Source organism: Ixodes scapularis, unplaced genomic scaffold, assembly GCF_016920785.2.
Source record: "Ixodes scapularis isolate PalLabHiFi unplaced genomic scaffold, ASM1692078v2 ptg000720l_1___fragment_3__unscaffolded, whole genome shotgun sequence".
NCBI classification, from domain to species: Eukaryota; Metazoa; Arthropoda; class Arachnida; order Ixodida; family Ixodidae; genus Ixodes; species Ixodes scapularis.
Genome location: NW_024610028.1, coordinates 13,048 through 29,985, shown reverse-complemented (window position 1 = coordinate 29,985; position 16,938 = coordinate 13,048). Strand labels below are relative to the sequence as shown.

General features: G+C 46.5%; 1 protein-coding gene across 1 annotated transcript in view; it reads left to right on the top strand.

Annotated features, from left to right (window-relative positions):
• LOC120841902 (ficolin-2-like) overlaps positions 1-16,938 on the top strand; it is a 36,552-nt gene that overhangs the window by 10,425 nt on the left and 9,189 nt on the right. The window lies entirely within an intron of this gene.

The following is a 16,938-nucleotide window of genomic DNA, read 5'->3' as shown; positions in this document are numbered from 1 at the left end:
TATTTGACGGCTTTTATTAATGCAAAAACATTAACTGTCCCGTGGAGCCAGCTGACGTCATCAGTTTGAAGCGCGAAAACGGCACCTTAAATCCTTTCTTCAAGTGAAGCCAACACACAGCTATGAAACGACGCGAAACACCTAGACAACGGCACCTAGTTTCACCGATCACAAACGAATGAAGTAAAGCTGATGGATGTCGCCTTCGATCCTATTCGCTGGCACGCGTGGATGACGCTTCTATTGGCCGCTGCGTACGTCAGTTTCCACGATCGCCGCTCCATGGCGCTGCGTGTCTGCGCCGCGAGCGTGCCTGTAACACGAGGGCGAGGAGAGCTGGAAGAGCACGCGCAGGGCCGACGCAAATATGCCGCAAATGAAACACGGGAACAGAAGAACGGCACGCATGCTTTCGCATTCACAACTCATAAGAAGTGCTTAGGTGTACCTCGAGCTTTTTGCTCCCTGTCCATGAAACATATCTTCACGTTGTTTGTGGGAACCCATCGTGTTCCTTCCCACCACATCGTGCGCTGCTGACGCCATGTGGAGATAGCATCGAAGGGGCGTCGCCGAGGTGGACAATCTCGTGCCCACAGCGGCGCTGCCTGAGGATGACGAGTATAGAAAAGGGACGAAGAGACGACTGTTACGGCTCTCGGATGTGCGGGACGAACGAGGACGGCTGCCTGGCTTCTTGAGCGCGGGGCTTTGATTGCCGCCGCTAGCCGGCGACCTGCCCGGAGCTGCGGCCCCCCCGTGGAAGACGACTCCCTGGCTTCTAGACTGCGGGGCCTGGATTGCCGCTGCAAGCCGGGGACCTTCCCGGAGCCCCTTGATGCTGCTGTGCCGCGTCGAAACCCATGCGGGCACTTGCCCAGAACCACAGCTTCCCATGGACGACGTTTGCGCGCCCATCGGGAAGCCGACCCATGACGACGTTTGCGCGCTGCCCGCCGACTACCCGGACATTGACGTGAGGCTTGCCTAGTAAGCATTACGTTGGGTTAATAAACAGTTAACCCAGAGCGTGTGATGTGTCCACCCGAGGAAGGGGCGTTAAAGAACCGCCCACATGTTTCACCACCTGGCTGCAGCACTTTTCCGCCAGATGCCACACACTTGATCAAGATCAGTTTTTCCGTAATGGTATCACTAATTCTGGTGGGTACTCCCCATTAGACGATGTAGAATTTCACTTCGGTGTTCCTGTTACCGTTTGGGACTGACAGGATGATGCAGCCTTCTGCTTTGCTGATGTGTCAAAAAAAAATACGCCAGTTCTAGTAGTGAGAACTTGCGGCTTCTGAGTCGTGACACGTGTAAGTTGCATCGCAGACATGACGGAACAGTTCGCTCCAGTGTTGATCCTGTAGTCGAATTGCTTCCTTGCGATGTTAACACCTGTGCTCAAGAACTCTTCGTCACCGTCACTATTGTGTACCCTGCAGACGAAGTTTCATCTTCCGAGTCGAGATCGGGTGTCTTGCACCGCTCTACTTGGCGTACATTTCTTTGTGGCGTACCTTCTGCGTTGGTTGACTTGAGTGGTGTGCGACACGCACGTGCAAAGTATAGTTTCCGACCACAGCTAGCATTTCGCACCCTTTGCTGGGCAAACTTCGCTTGTGTGTTTAAGGTATCCATACGGAGAGCATGCTTCCAAATGTAATCCATGTACTACGGTGGGTGTCGCACGAGCTTGAATATATTTGAACTTCTGGGCTTCGCGTTCTTGGGTTCTATATATTTAATCCCTTAATCCAGCGTTGGGTCTTCTGTAATTATGCGCTGTTGTAGTCGCTTGGTGTTCATTCCGCGGATGATCCGACTCCGTAACATGCGGAAGTGTATCTTGCCAAACTCACATTGGGTTGCGAGTGTACGTAGGTCGGTAAGCCCGTCGTTCAACCGTTTACTGTCTCGCTGGTTCCGTGTTCCAAACACGAAATTCCTGAGGCTGACGTTGTTTGCTGCCTTGCAATGCCTCTCGAACAGCTCCACGAGCTTTTCGACACGCATCTCGTCCCCTGGGTTCGCAAACCTGAAAGTTTTGTAAAACCGTCCTGCGTCTTCTCCGACGGTCACGAGAGATGTTGCGGCCTGCACCTCGGCGTCTTGTGACTTGAGTCCAGTGGCGGTTGAAAACAAGTTTAACTCATCTCCACCAGGTGGTAGCAGGCTGGCGAGGACTCCTCCCGACGTTGGAATCGTCAAAGTTGGATTCCCGTTCAATGACTGTGTGATCTAAGGAGTCCGCACCGTTTGAGATTTGTCACTCGCTTTCACTGCTTAGAGCTACTCACACTTGGAACTGGCTGGCCTTAGGTTTCTTCGCTTCTTACACCACGTTGTTTACACGAATAAAGTGTTTATTTACAAGACATTAGAAATAAGGGTGAGGGGGCATAACTCCGTCCGCCATACTGTACAAGGCCCGTCTCGTGATTTCAATCTCCCTTGTTCCGTCGTTGTCTTCCTCACAGTTTACTGACTCTTTGTCTCATGATGAATTCGTACCAGTTTTGTTGATACGCGCGTTGAAAATTGTTAATGACTCTACGTTTACTAGGTAAAATTCCACGTGCCACTCGTGTATTATACAGTTACCTTAGAATACTGCGCCTATTTAGCTCGCTAGTTTTAACAAGGTTATATTTTTCTTCTACTGTGAGGAACTCCCTAGAAGTTCATCAAACGCTTAGGTTAGAGTCCAGGCAATCAGGCTTTGCAAGAGTTGTGTACGATCGCCACATTAAACTGTAATTTTTAACAGCGGATGCGTTTATGGGCTGCATTTCACGCGAAAAGTGTAACTTTCGAGTTTGAAGAAAGAACGTTAAACGCAGGTCAAGGCAATATAAATTGTTCATAAATCATATCAGCAAGACCTACGCATCCAACGAATACAGAGGGCTCACTTAGTAGCAATCATAAGTTATGCATATACAAAACTAGGAACAATTAATCGCCAACAATGAAATGCACAGAAGGACTTAGTAGGAAACGAACTTCGGACAATGTGATCCGCAGTCCGACGTCTTGGTACGGCGTCAGAAGCGATGAGGGGAATTAGAGCGCAAGCAGCCGGACTAGGTCTGGCTCGTCGCCGACGATTGCCTGCATTAGCAAGTGACTGTCCGCGGCGAGTGATACCTAGGCCGACATACTTTGTACGCAGGGGGCCACTGGGGGCGAGCCCTATATAGTTCAGCATGAAACTTAGTCGGCAGACGACCACTAGTGGTGAGTCATACTCACTCTAGCTTAATTAGTCAGCAGACGCCTTCCGGCGTTGATCATACGTGTATCAGAAACAACTAATCAAGACCATGTTGGCGAGCAGTGGAATATAACTTTATCGTCTTCTCCTACTAGTCAATGTACATCTCGTGCTGGCATATCCCGATACACCCCCTTTCTTTACTGAGCGAGAAGGAATGCCGGACTTGAGGGATCGCGGGATCTGCTTAATGTTCGTGACTAATCCCAGATGACGGGACGGTTGCCTCAACCGCGCTGAGGTGCGAACAGGAATGCCGGTCCGGTGTTCTTGCTGCCGCAGCGTCACGCGTGGTTCAGCTGCAGACGAAGTTGTCGGTGTTAGCTCTTGCGTGCTGAGCTCAGCGTGCGGCAGTATACGAGGGTTGAGGCGTCGCCGTGTCAGTGGGAATGGCGGGCTCGGGCCGCCAGTGCTCGCTGAATGTTGGTGGCCTCGGTGACAACCCTATCAGCCGTCGTCGGGGGGGTTACGGACGAGGCCCCTGAAGATGTCGTCCCTTACGCCGCGCATTAGGGCTGAACTGCATGTAAGCGATTTACCGATCGACGATAGGAGCGACGGCGACAGCGATGAGAGTCAGCGACGAGCGACGAAGATTTCTCACTGTCGTTCGTCGCGTCGCTCGGTTTTTGAACTTCTCGAAATCTTCGCTCGTCGCCTTCGTCGCTTGTTCCCGTTGCTTTCATGCGGTTCGCCTCGTCGCGCTACTTACCGAGTGACAGCGGAGCGGGTTGTCGTCGCTTGTCTCGTCGCTTGCCAAATCGCTTACATGTGATTTATACTTTAGGACTTGTAGCTTCTTTGCTTCTGTGGCCTGAGGGTCGACGCAGAAACTCAGGCGCAGGGCCTCTTCTACGAAACTAGTGACTGTCTCATTCGAGCCTCGAGGTTTTGAGCGCAGCAGCTATTCGGCACTCTCCCATGTATGTTGATTTGAAAATGTCCGTCGGAGACTCCCTTTGAGCAGCTCTCAAAAAGTGATCGTCGTTTTGTGGTTTTCGTATCGGTGTCGCGCCGTTCCCTCAAGAGAAAAATATCTGTTCTGCTGGCACTGGTCCGGCTTCCATCCATTATGACGAGCCACTCGTTCGTACAGCTGGATCCAGTCGTCAACATCTTCACAAATATCACCGCGGAATGAAACAGCTGTCCGAGGGGCAACGGGCAGGTAGACGACGGGGGCGGCGGCAGGGGTTTGGGACGATTGGTTGCTCATCGTCGGATTCGTCGACTGGTCGGTCTTCTTCAACAGTTGACCAAATTCCGGGGAAAAACTTTGAACACGGCGGCTTCCCCTGGCAACGGTCATTTCCACCGTCGGTCTTCTTGAGCCGGGGACTGGGCTTGCACTGCGCGGCCTCGGAGGGGAACAATTCATGGGCGCGTTACCCGCACCTCCGTTAAAATGTCACAAATGGCAAACGATGAAGCGGCGAGTAACTGGAAAAACTAAACCTTTATTAAGCGGCCAACTTGTGCCCCCCCCCCCCCCCCCTCTCCCAAACAACAAAGAAAAATAGAGGTATAGGCGTCGCGGGCATCGAAGGCGGCGTAGCAGCTGTATCGAACGCCGGAAAACACTGACCCTGGTCACCACGCGGATCCCCTTGCGTATACACGCGTTGTCTCCTAGAACTATCGGTGTAGAAGTTTCGGTGCGTACACAGTACAAGTTTGTACACCTTTAAGGGTGTAAAAGGGGTGTTTTATCAACTTACACCCTCGGCTACACCCTTTTCACACCCTAAAATCTGGGTATACACCCTCATAATTTTACCGAAAGGGGTGCTGTTTTGTGTTACACCCTACATTTAGTGAAGGTTGTGAGAAGGGTGTAGAAGAGGGTGCTAAATGAATAATATGAAATGGTTTTGGAAAGCTTATATATGGCTCTGTCCATAATGTACAGGTAAAATTTCTTCTTGAAAGGCAACAGTTGTTAGCAGTCTAATTTTTTATGATGTCAGTTGTAATTCATGCACATAGCTGATAATAAATTGTCTCTTTTGCATACAATTTTTATATTTGCAAACAAAATTTTATATATGAGTTCAGATTTAATTTTCTTACGAATCACTCCATGCTCAGAAATTGCAAACTAGGGTGAAATGCTCAATACTAGCATTTTTTACAAATATTTATAGATGGAAGTGTATAGTAAGAAAATCAGTTAGTCTCGAGTTTATATCTGACAACATTCAATCAAAATGTAGTGAAAATGTTTGACAAATATTCACACACATACACGCGCGCATGCACGTACACACGCATGCACACGCGCAAACGCACGCCCGCGCGCAGGCGCACACGCACGCACAAGTAGAGACGCACACACGCATGCACGCGGACGCATCCACACTCGCGCGTACAAACACGCACACACACGCCAACCAATACGGCGAAGGAAACGTTGCTTGAGCTAGTTTCGGTTTCGGTTTACTCAAAAGAAACAACCTAACGTTTAAATAAAACCCAAGATTTACTCACTTTTTGTAACGTTTTACATTATTATTGTAGTGAAATTCTTATTGTTACTAATATAATAATAATTTGCTTAGTATATCGTTCAAAAAATAAATAAATAAATAAAAAGGAAAAGAGACTCTTGAAGTTTGCGCAAGACCATTGCTATTGCAATCAGCTTTCGTTGAGTTGCCGAACTTGATGGCCGTTGGAGTTTCAGAGGCTTCGGGAATCTCTTTCCTTTTTACGTTATAGACACTTTAGCGGATATTTTAGATATCTTCCTTATGAATACGGTGTCCAAGAATAGCTAGCAATGACTGAGAGCTGGGAGACGCTGCGTCTTGCCAACGCCCGTAAGTTCAGGACAGCATGGACGACTCGTGCAAACGCCGGTAAGCAACTTTCTTTGTTTCTGCGAAGTGGGCTGCTGTTTCAAACCTTGTCAGGCTCACGCAGCCAGCGGCGTTCAAGGAAACCTCGGTAGAGGCCGCCAAGAGTCAGGATGACGTCACGATGACGTCAAATATGTTGATCACCCCCTCCGGCAACTAGGACGGGTACAGCCGTTAACATCCATGTTCCCTCGGGGCGCTCTTTCTGCGCTCAAGCCTAGGGTTCTTGTTTCCACCGCCTCAAAATATGGCGTTACGATCGACTTTGCCGCCGGGCCGGTGGCCATGGCAACGGCAACGGCGCAACTGGTGCGACCGGTGCAACGGCAGCAACGGTCTCCGACAGCCGCTGAGCGTGATCGTCAGCTCCGAGTGTTCTGCGGAAAACGTGGTGTTCGCTCGGTCCGCGCTAATTTGACTTCGAAAGTTCTGGTGCTCTCGGAAGAGGATACCTTGGCGCTACTGTTCTGCGAATTGGTGCGGGAACTCAAACAAGTCGAAAGTCTTGTCGAAAGATGTTCCGAAGCGAGAGGTAAAGTTTCGTTTTTCGTCGCTTTCGTTCCAAGCCCGTTCCATGTGGTGCAATCCTGGTTGCGATTTTCAGTCTCGTGCGGCAGAAACCCCGTAAACACAGCACTTAGCACACGTTTGTTTTCGTTTGTACTTACGTATGAGCGACGTTGCACCTGAAATTTGCTGGCAGATCGAACCGTACCACGTGCTACGCGCACAGGACGACACTGGCATTTTTGGTGTTCTCCTTTTGCTCACAGACCCTTGCCTTACTTTTTTGGGCAAGCTTGAGTGCTTTCTGGCGTGCATTCTCAATCTGATATACAAGGATGATGTGATGAAGAATCTTAGTGCTTTCATGACAGAACAGTCGGAGACCTCTGTTCAGCAATCAGCTACAAGTTCTCCAGCTGCTATGAACCCTGGTGAATTTAAAACCTCATTTGAAAATGTCTGTAGCTAATAGGAAAGCACAGAAACCGTAAAACAAATCTATCAGCGGAGTAACAACAAAAATTTTTTTTTTTTTTGTCTACGAAACATTGAAGTTTCTGTTGATCAAAACTGTGGTGGTGCGATGTCTTCTATAAATGTATATTTCATTCATTGTGCACTTTTTTTGCATCTCGTGCTATCTGTTCTATTGTTCCGTAAATTTTATTATCTGTATTTATCTTACATTTTATGTATGAGATCTGTGTAAATAATAAAGAATGTATGAAAAGTATGTGTGTGCTCCTTGCCTCCTACCCACTTGAGGAGCAGCTTCTCTGAAGTTGCGCTACGGTGGTTTATGAACAAAGATATAAAAAAAAAAGCCCCAGAAGACGAGAATGAAATCGACGAGAAATTAAATCAAGAAAGCGAACCGGGGGCCGGGGGCCGGGGGAGGGGGGGGGGGGGGGGGGGGGGGTGTAGCGAGCGGGCGCGAACCGGACGCCCGGAACGAGACAGGACAACTTGCGCCATCTAGGGGCAAGTAGGGGCGGCCCGGTAGAGGCGGCGATTGCAGCGCCATGTTTTGAGGCGGCGGAAACAAGAACCGTACGCTTGAGCGCAGAAAGAGCAGAAAGAGCGCCCCGAAGGAGCATGGATGTTAACGGCTCTACCCGTCTTAGTTGCCGGAGGGGGTGATCAACATATCTGACGTCGCCGTGACGTCACCCTACTTTTCTCTTTCTTCTTCGCTCATCGGTCGCTCTTTTCTCGCTTCTTCGCTCGCTCGGGCGCCCGGAGCGCGTTACAATAGCCAAGGCTACGGCTGCGCCGGCCTGACCTTGTCGTGTACCGTGTGCTTGCTAAGCTATGCTTCATTTTAACTAGAGCGATGCTATATGCACTATGTAGTGAACTTTGGACGGAAATTGCTATACGCACTACGCGGAGAGCTCATGCCGCTCGGGCCACCCTTTTTCGAACTGCGCGTGTATCACTGGGGAGCTCGTTAACACAGCCCCCCGCCTGCGTTCACGACGCTTCGCGGCGACAGTATGCGGCTGCTAATTAGAAAAGTTAACCAGTACACGCCGCTTCGCGGCGTCCAGCCGGCAACCCAAGCCCCGCTGTAGAGCGTATCTTCTTACAAGCCTGTGTCTCGCTCCGCAGTGCGAGAAGGATTCCCATGCGGCGGAACCGTGGGCACGTTCTGGGCGCCGTCCAACGACGCTCCTCCGACGACGCTTTTGCGGAGCGTTCAAGTGCCGTCTGACGGACGTTCAAGCATTCAATCACCGTCCCAAAGTGTTAATCGCAGGTCATGCTAATTCTGACGTCTTGCACCAAGAGCCGCTCGCCACCGATTTGTTTCATAGCGCGGGAGCGAAAAAAACTTTACAAGAGCGAGCAGCATGATTTTTTTTGCCTAAGCTAATGCCTGTGCCGTGCAGACGTGCGGTCTCTTAGCGTTCGCCGAACCGGCACACTTTCAAAGTTCACAATTGTGTAACGTAAAAAAAAAAAAAAAAAAAGTTTGAATGTTACGTTTTTTATACTCCGTTTCATACATAGCGTGCAACGCACTCAAAGCTAGCGCACCGATTTGCATCAAATATGCAGTTTGGCAATGCGCCAAACTGCATATTTGAAATATGCAGTTTGGCAATGCGCACAATCTTGCATAAAAAGTATGTCTAAAAACGAAAAAAATAATTTTGCGCGTTAAGTGGGTTAAGTGGCTCTGGCGATACCGAAGTCACTGCCGAGACGTCGGTATCGCCAGAGCAGCGCCTTGTACCACTCTTCCACGAAACGCGCGGAGTAACACATTTTTTCTGTTTTTTTATGCGCACCATTTCTGTACCTTTGACCGGGTTGCACGCTATGTATGAAACAGTAGAGTGGTGGCGAAAGCCCTCACAAAAAGCAGAGCAGCTAGAAAAAGCATGAAAAACGGCGGAAAAAAAATTAACTGAAACGCTAATGTCAAACTTGAATATTCGATCGAGTTGAAAGACTACCACCGTGCCAACTCGCCCGGATATTTTTTCTGTCAAAGTTTGATAGCCAACAGTAATAAATAAATAAATAAATAAATGCCAGCTATTAATTGGTTACAAATTTGCAATTGATGCAGTACAGCCGTACCCTGCTCTATTGTTTTTTTTATGATATCAGATGATTTGTAAATGCATAAGACAGTTCATAGCAGCCATTTATGTCCGACCCATTATATTGAATCTTTTCTTAAAAAGCTCGACGTTATATAAAAACGTGCTCTTCATAAATTAAGCCGCACCACTGCATGTACAGTGTATGACTTGTATGTATATTCTCAGCGAAAGAAAAGAATGCATTCAAAAAGGGCCAGTCATATTGTTTCCTTTCTGTAAGAGCTTCTTTCAGGTACACGCAAAATGTGGGTGTCTACGTCTAATTGAGTGGAATTGACATTTCCTGCAGGGCTGGCAGGGCTGACTCAGTTTGGCTAGCAGCTTGGAACCTGCGGGAGCCTAGGGAAATGCACCACAAGAGTGGCAGTGACGCCCGTCAAGTACTTCCTCAACGATGGCACCATGAGGAAGGGGGAGCTGCCCTAAAGTGAATGCAATGGCAGGTCAGTCGTTCAGTGAACCCCTATACAGATGATACCAAGCAGAAAATATTTAAAAGAAATGTATTATTAGAAACACGGAGTGTGAATCGCACGGACAAGGAGGAGATCAACACAGTGCTGTGTTCCGTTCGTATCCTCTGTTTCCATATTCTTCATGATTTCTTTTTAATTATTGGCTACCAACTGGTCCAATTACTAGCACCCCTAGTCAACAAAAGTATGCTGCTATTTATTTGTATGCATGAACACTGTGCTTACAGTTGAATCCTACGGTCATTGATTAATGAGCAGAAACAAAAACGAGGGTCCAAGCTAGCTATACAGGCTAAACACGAAAAATGTATTTAAGACTGGTTCTCTGAAGGATGACACAAACGCAGAGAAGTGCTAAACAGAGCTGAGTTTTAATATACAAAAAAGGAATAGGCGACCCAAAAGAGGAAACGGAGGGGAAGACATGAAATCGCTCTTTACAATTACTCTTCTGTTTACCACCCCTCTACAAAAGGAATTTCTTCCTGGACCTCACAGTGTTATACTGTTGACAACCACTAGTATACCCAAGGACAGTAAACGCATAGAAGCAACTTACTAACATCTGGGTAAATTTGATTAAACAAACAACAGAGAATGCCCTTGAGCTTTCAACCTAGAATATAGAAAATATCATGCGGAACATTAAGATTAAAAAAAATACATACGGATATCGTGCCTGTTTCTAAAATAAATATAGGCCAAGAAACGTTTTCCACTCGATGGCGAAACACAGGGAAGGCATTCAGCAGATTCCTAGGTTTCATCATTGTTATTGATTCTTTCAGTATATACTTAAGTTGTGGTCATCCTCTTTAGTCAAAATTATTTCAGTAGTGTTCTATAAGAACACACAATTATTACATTAGATCACATGTTTTGATGCAGCTGAATACAGATCCTTATTTTTCTGCAACATTTATACTAAGTTCAATCGGTCGTTAATGCAGGGTTTTGTCGCATGAAGTGTTCTATGAGGTGAGCGAGAATTTCTAGCAGTCCTTGGGACCTGTCGTGCTGTAGGCTTATGTATTACTGGCTTTCTCTTTGTTACTTTCTGGTATTTGGCAAGCTGTATCAAAATTAATTCAGGGTCCCAGCTGAACCAAGTGGGTATACCTAAGCGTCACAGACTGCAAGCCACTCTCTTCAAGCCGTACAGAGTGTTTTATGAGGTGAGCAATCATTCCTGGCGGTCCTTGGTACATGCCGTGCTGGAGGTTAATGTAAAACTGGCCTTGTCCAGCTTGATCCAGTTTTACGTAAGGAAAAAGGCGGATCTCTATAGTGGGGTGATGCCCGGCTGCATGCACATGCACCCAGTATTTATATATACATATATTCAAAACTTTATATTTTGATTGGAACAAAATTTTAAAACAGCGTGATTGGTACTTGGATGCCACCTTCACTGTGTGTTTATGGGGCTCGGAGGACATCAGACAAGCGGATAACCGTCACAATATGTTAATCATAACTAATATACCAAAACGTCTTCATATTTTTAATTAATGATTTTATAGGGCATGTTTCAATTCTAGTTTCAAAGGCAGTGAATATTAAAGACTCACTCGATTGACACAATTTGCGAATGGCAACAAGTTTCGAGATATTCAATGCTAAAAATCTGCCTTTTCGTCACCCAATTCCAAAATCTTGCGCTCAGAAGACCTCAGGAGGATGGCGTGGCTTCGAACGCACCTTCACTATCTTGGAAGTATGACGCTGAAGCATCCACCAAGGACACACTGTCGAGATAGTGACGACGTGCCTGGTAGGACGGTCATTCTTCTACCCACCATTAATGGCACCAATTCTTGAGCTCAAACTGAGCTCGGTTTCTGCATCTGACATTAAAAACGCAAAAGTTGGACAATGAATATCTCGAAGCAGCGTGACTTTTTGTGAATTGTTTAAATCAGGATAGCCTTTAATATTGACTCACTTTTAACACTGCAGTTGCAACGTGGCCCATAACGCCATTAATTACAAAGCTAACAGATTTCGGTCAATTAGTCAGCATACTGTGACGGTTATCCCCTTTACTAATGTCCGCCGAGTCCCACGAACACACAGTGAAGAAGACATTGACATAACTTTCACGGCCTTTTTTTAAAAATTCTGTTAGCTTTCAAATTGAGTGCTGTCTACATGTAAAACGACTTGTAGAATGTAATCATGCACATAATTGTTACAAAGCTCTGCTTTTCACCCAATTAAAGTATTGCATTTTCTATCGCAACCTTTCAAACATAAGCAAAGCATCCAGTTTGCTACTCAAAATATATTCTATTCGGAAATATATTTAACGGACTTCTACTTGGTTTGTCTTTGGCTTCGTACTGAAAATAATAGGCATGTGCGAATCATAGAATTTGGGCTTAAATTGGATAATGATTTGAGATGATAAACTTTTCAGTTTGATATCACATTGTTTCTGCACCTCTCTACAAGCTTGCGAATTCTGGGTCCGTTTACATCAAGTCATCCAGCAGCCGCAGGTTACTCTTTGGGCCACCGAAATTGCTCTTCTCTTGGCGCAGACAGCTCATTGTATGTTTAGGGGTAAAACAGTGCGAACAAAGACACAGGACATAGAAGATGTACACAGACGGAGCGCTGACTTTCAACTGTTTATTTTAAAAAAATGCCCAACGGCGTGGTCACACCAAACAACAATTACATCACGACACATGACCGTCACATGATTGTCACAAGTTAAAGTCCCTCAAAAATGCCAACTCACAATCATAAAGATCTATCGAAGGCACGCTGACACAGTTGTCTTTGAACTTGGAAATGTAAAAGGCCTCTGTTATCGTTGGCGACTGTGTCTTCCCAGGACCGTGGTATCTTCCAAAACCGGAGAACCACCACATCCGTCGCAGTGAACCGCTATATTCCCTGACCGAGATGCCCTAATCACACACGCATGTTCACATAATCTATCATTAATGCAGCGACCGGTCTGGCCGATGTAAACTTTTTTGCAAGTCAGGGAATTACTGTAGCCCCCCCCCCCCTCACACACACACACCCGCGCAAGGGACAAACTTGTTTTCATGCTTCTTATCACGTGCGGCCCTGACAACCGGTCCCCTCTCCACCCTCACACATAAACATCTCAGCTTAGGCGGTGCTGAGAAAACAACCGAAAGATTGTGGCGTTGCGCCTTCTTTAACCTATGTGCCACCTTATGGATATAGGCACCACAACCGGTTTCTGCGTAGACTTCCTACCCATAACAAACGTTTGGAGGGCGGCTATCCTGGCAATTTCCTGGTAGGTGTGGCTGAGTGCCTCTTGAGGAGGGTGAGAAATCCGGAAGTAGTTATGGGTAGGAATTCTACGCAGAAATCCATAAGGTGGCGCATAGGTTAAAGAAAGTTGCGCAACGCGACGATGGTCCTGTCGTTTTCTCAGCAACGGCCAAGCTGGGACGTTTATGTGTGAGGGTGGAGAGGGGATCGGTTGTCAGGGCCGCATATGATAAGAAGCATAAAAACACAAGTAATCCCCTGACTTATAAAAAAGTTACATCGGCCAGACTGGTCGCTGCATTAATGATAGATTATGGGAACACGCGTGTTCGATTAGGGCATCTCCGACAGGGAATATGGCGGTTCACTGCGACAGATGTGGTTGTTCTGCGGTTTTGGAAGATACCACGGTCCTGGGAAGACACAGTCACCAACGAACTAGAGAGATAACTGAGGCCTTTTACGATTCCAAGTTCAAAGACAACTGTGTCTGCGTGCCTTCGATAGATCTTTGTGATTGTGAGTTGGCATTTTTGAGGGGTTTTAACTTGTGACGATCATGTGTCGTGGTGTAATTTTTGTTTGGTGTGACCACGCCGTTGGGCGTTTCTTTAAAAATGAACAGTTGACATTCAGCGCTCCGTCTACGTACATCTTCTCTGTAGAATGTCCTTGTTCGTGCTGTTTTACCCGTAAACATGTTTCACCAACTAGCCCAAATTTCAACAGTATTACAGCTCATTGTATATTTTTTCAGAACACCTTCGTCTGTCACGAATTCGAGGGGTACAGCAAGGTGCAAACACAACAATGTCTCATAGATAGCTGTAGAAATATATTATCACGAGCACCTGTTTCTGTGCAATCACCCCCTCCACTGTTGAAAATCACAGCCGTCAAGCTTGCCACGCTTGACGCGCTGTATGCTGGATTTTCGCTGCACCGGTTGGTGTTCGGACGGGGGAGCTCATATGGCCGGTGTCTGTACATAAAATGTAGCTCATGAAAATTATTTTTTACGGCTACAAACGAGACATTATTATGTTTGCTGTTTTCTGCAACCCTCATCTTTATTTGCTGAGTGTAGAGGAGAAAGCAAAATTAACATTAGCCAAGGGACAAATATCAGCATATACAATTATGGTCAGTCGGCAGCCCTATACGGTTCTTAAATGCAGGGTGGCGAGGTGAAAAAAGCGTGTTCGTGGCCGGCATATATTGTAGCACCTGAGCTCCCTGCCTTCTGTTGGTGTTCGTCCCGATTTCTTCTTGAAACTTGCCTTCCCTTGGCCATGTTCGCTGATACCGATGAGAACCCATTATCGCACCCAAAGAACGCTGGCGACCGATTAGACCTCCTGACAAAGCGTGTCTGCCCAAACGTCCCTGCTTTTTTGTTTTCTGACCCTTTTGGACATATTGTTTCTCATCTGTGCATGTGTTGGTGTCCTCTTATCCAAACAATAACCTCAAATTTTCACAGGGAGGCCGCTGTTTGCAAAAAGAAAAGCGGCCGCTGTAGAAGCAAAATCTGATAGCAAAGCAAAAAAATCACTCATTGCGAAAATGAACCAGTGATGCGTCGGATTTGTGGCGTGGATTCTATTTTTTTATCTCCAAACCTGTCAGCTCATTCTCAGCAATAAATGTAGCAAAATACATCAGTCTAGCAGCGTATCATAATATACATCGGAAAAGTATTTCACTACTGAAATACAAATAGATTTCGCAAATGCATCTTGGTACAGAAATGGATACTCAAAAGTGTCCCTAAGATTATATCGCAATACTTTCATGTCGAGATGTTGCCCCGATTGTAATTCTTCATTCGTTTTACATTGCTGCAGACGCCGGTTACTTTTTCACAAATAAGCACTCTATGCCTGTGTGGAGGCTGATGCTTATGGCCTTAACTGCAGCAAATAATAGTAGTTGATAAGAGCAAACATGTTTTGGCCTTCTACATTAAAATGCATTTTTCTTTTTTTCTTTTCCCTAACGCAGGACGAGAACACCCCACCGGCACCATGTGTCCTCGACAACAAGCAAGAGGTGGACGGTGCAGACTTTCTTCACCTTGTTGTGGGTCGTGAGCGCTTGTTCTTTTTTAATGCTGAGAGGGGTTGTGCATGTTGTTGGCAGTATATTGGCTGTTCAGCATCCAGTACTAAGGCAAGGCCTTCAGCACGCGGTTGCTCTGGAGAAGAATTGTTTTTGGCTTGAGTGACACAACTCGAAGGGCAGTCGTAATTAATTTTTTGAACAAAGTATGCAGACAGGTATGTGGTTGAACAGATATTTTGGTGAACCGTTTTAAAAGTGTATATTGCACTTTTTTCGTCAGTATTATCAGGTTAATTTTATTTTTCTTACAGAACGAATGATAGAAGGGTTTATGTAGGTATGTTTCTTTTTCTATCTTTAAACGTCGGGCACTTTCTGTGATAGCTTATGCTGACCTCCTGTAGGTGAGGTGCTCAAAAATTTAGCTGTACAAGTTCCTCATCCATAGTCGTCTTCCAGAACTTTATAATTTTCCTTGTACATGAGCAAGAGGATAGCGTCGTCTTCTGAAACATTCGCTTTTTTGACGTAAAGTGCGAGTTCATTCTGTGATACTTTTTCATTAAATGTTTGCAGATAGCATTCTTTATGTCATGGAATGGCATGCATTGTATTTCTCATTTGTCTCTTACGGTTCAATAAATGTTAAATTTAACACATTCTCATTGATATAGTGAGCTTCACTTACTGAAATACTGCTCTGGTTCAGTCAAGGCTAGAACACCCCCTCTACCATGCCTCCGATTAGTAAACAGATGCGCATAAGGGGACAAGTGATAAGCGAAGCTTGTTTCCTGCAATCCTCTGAGACAAACAAAACATGTCACGTGTTATCCAACTAGGAAAGCTCCACGTGCTTCGTTTGTGGCAGCCCGTGATGCTTGCAATGGTTCAGCCGTGCAGTACGATGTTTGGGGCCGCTGCTTGCTCACTTAGAGTTCGAGAAAGGGGGACGCCGTAGCACTACCCAGTTGCCCTCGGGGTTATGGTGTGGCTTGCAAGGAGCTCTTTTGTAATACTTATTTATGAGGTGAGTTCTGCTCAGTCTGACTCATTATTTCCTTAACACGCGCCTCGTATGTGGTGAAGTTGCAATCCCCCTAAGTGAAAACTGTAAAAGTAAGCATAAGCTGTAAATCATATAACAATAATATAAGAATATGAATATCTTTTATAATGTTTGTACAATTTACAAGTTCTGATATGTGTATTGGACACATTCTTATAAAATTTTCACTTGGGCTTGTACTTCGTTTCACCTTTCGTCCGAGCGCGGCGGAATCTACCAGCCATCCCGGCCAATCCAGCGTCAAGAGAGCATCTTGTGACCTTGAACAACCAAAACGTCGCGTGATACTCTCCCGGCGCTGGTTTGGCTGGGGTGGCCCAGAATCCACTGGGCCACCACCGCGGGCGCCCATTCCATGCCAAGCACCCTTCGCCAAGGGTGCTGGGCAAGCACCCACTATAAAGGGTGCTTGCCTGAACACCCTAAGGGTGTTAGCCCTGGGACAAACTGATCTACACCCTTAAGGGTGTAAAAACTTTTACTGTGTAGGATATTCCGACCACGAATTAGCAACACAATTCTCGAATACACCAAAACGCGACATTTACAGAAATAACAAAAAGGTACATCCGCTCCCAGGCATCGAACCTATGCTCTTTGCGTAGGAGCCGAGCCCGATAACCATTCTGCCACGGGCGCGTTTTTCTTTTCTTTATTCTGCCACGGGCGCGTTTCCTACTCAGCTAGCTGCGCTTTCGGCAATATGTCGCTCGGGAAAATATGAATATGTCAAGGTGGGCGCCCCGGGCCCCAAGACCGCCCTTGCCAGACGTCTTCAACGTGTCTGTGTGGTTCCCCGAACCAG